Here is a 2,440-nt window from a genome sequence, read left to right as displayed (position 1 = left end):
ATGTATCTATAATTTCGGGGGGTCAAAAATCGAAAAAAGGGAAAGGCTATAGCCTTGGTGTTTTTCCTAAAATCGAGCAGAAATTTTGTGTTTGTGATACGTATTTAAAACGGCTTCGAGGGACGGAAGGAGGCAGAAACCGACTGGAATCAGTTTAAAATCATCTAATTCAGGCGGTTACCCACTAAAATAGGCATGTATCTATAATTTCGGGGGGTCAAAAATCGAAAAAAGGGAAAGGCTATAGCCTTGGTGTTTTTCCTAAAATCGAGCAGAAATTTGGGGTTTGGGATACGCATTTAAAACGTTTTGGAGGGGCGTTTGAAGGCAGAAACCCACTGGAATCAGTTTAAAATCATCTAATTCAGACGGTAACCTACTAAAATAGGCGCGTATCTTTAATTTCGGGAAGTCCGAAAATCGAAAAAAGGGAAAGGCTATAGCCTTGGTGTTTTTCCTAAAATCGAGCAGAAATTTTGGGTTTGGAATACGTATTTAAAACGGTTTGGAGGGGCGGTAGAAGGCAGAAACCGACTGGAATCAGTTTAAAATCATCTAATTCAAGCGGTAACCCAATAAAATAGGCGTGTATCTTTAATTTCGGGGGGTCAAAAATCGAAAAAAAGGAAAAGCTATAGCCTTGGTGTTTTTCCTAAAATCGAGCAGAAATTTTGGGTTTGGGATACGTATTGAAAACGTTTTGGAGGGGCGGAAGAAGGCAGAAACCGACTGGAATCAGTTTAAAATCATCTAATTCAGACGGTAACCTACTAAAATAGGCGCGTATCTTTAATTTCGGGAAGTCCGAAAATCGAAAAAAGGGAAAGGCTATAGCCTTGGTGTTTTTCCTAAAATCGAGCAGAAATTTTGGGTTTAGGACACGTATTTGAAACGGTTTGGAGGGGCGGTAGAAAGCAGAAACCCACTGGAATTATTTAAAATCATCTAATTCAAGCAGTAACCAAAAAAATAGGCGTGTATCTTTAATTTCGGGGGGTCAAAAAATCGAAAAAAGGGAAAGGCTATAGCCTTGGTGTATGTCCTAAAATCTAGCAGAAATTTTGTGTTTGGGATACGTATTTAAAACGGTTTGGAGGGACGGTAGGAGGCAGAAACCGACTGGAATCAGTTTAAAATCATCTAATTCAGGTGGTTGCCCACTAAAATAGGCGTGTATCTTTAATTTCGGGAAGTCCGAAAATCGAAAAATCGGAAAGGCTATAGACTTGGTGATTTTCCTAAAATCGAGCAGAAATTTTGGGTTTGGAATACGTATTTAAAACGGTTTGGAGGGACGGAAGGAAGCAGAAACCGACTGGAATCAGTTTAAAATCATCTAATTCAGACGGTAACCTACTAAAATAGGCGCGTATCTTTAATTTCGGGAAGTCCGAAAATCGAAAAAAGGGAAAGGCTATAGCCTTGGTGTTTTTCCTAAAATCGAGCAGAAATTTTGTGTTTGTGATACGTATTTAAAACCGCTTTGAGGGACGGAAGGAGGCAGAAACCGACTGGAATCAGTTTAAAATCATCTAATTCAGGCGGTTACCCACTAAAATAGGCATGTATCTATAATTTCGGGGGTCAAAAATCGAAAAAAGGGAAAGGCTATAGCCTTGGTGTTTTTCCTAAAATCGAGTAGAAATTTTGGGTTTGGAATACGTATTTGAAACGGTTTCGAGGGACGGAAGGAAGCAGAAACCGACTGGAATCAGTTTAAAATCATCTAATTCAGGTGGTTACCCACTAAAATAGGCGTGTATCTTTAATTTCAGGAAGTCCGAAAATCGAAAAAAGGGAAAGGCTATAGCCTTGGTGTTTTTCCTAAAATCGAGCAGAAATTTGGGGTTTGGGATACGCATTTAAAACGTTTTGGAGGGGCGTTTGAAGGCAGAAATCCACTGGAATCAGTTTAAAATCATCTAATTCAGGTGGTTGCCCACTAAAATAGGCGTGTATCTTTAATTTCGGGGGGTGAAAAAATCGAAAAAAGGGAAAGGCTATAGCCTTGGTGTTTTTCCTAAAATCGAGCAGAAATTTTGGGTTTGGGATACGTATTGAAAACGTTTTGGAGGGGCGTTTGAAGGCAGAAACCCACTGGAATCAGTTTAAAATCATCTAATTCAGACGGTAACCTACTAAAATAGGCGCGTATCTTTAATTTCGGGAAGTCCGAAAATCGAAAAAAGGGAAAGGCAATAGCCTTGGTGTTTTTCCTAAAATCGAGCAGAAATTTTGTGTTTGGGATACGTATTTGAAACGGTTTGGAGGGACGGTAGGAGGCAGAAACCGACTGGAATCAGTTTAAAATCATCTAATTCAGGCGGTTACCCACTAAAATAGGCATGTATCTATAATTTCGGGGGGTCAAAAATCGAAAAAAGGGAAAGGCTATAGCCTTGGTGTTTTTCCTAAAATCGAGTAGAAATTTTGGGTTTGG

The sequence above is a fragment of the Phallusia mammillata genome, chromosome 3 (assembly GCF_965637545.1).
Source record: "Phallusia mammillata chromosome 3, kaPhaMamm4.hap1.1, whole genome shotgun sequence".
Taxonomy (NCBI): Eukaryota; Metazoa; Chordata; class Ascidiacea; order Phlebobranchia; family Ascidiidae; genus Phallusia; species Phallusia mammillata.
The sequence above is the reverse complement of the archived record's forward strand: the minus strand, read 5'-3'. Positions refer to the sequence as shown.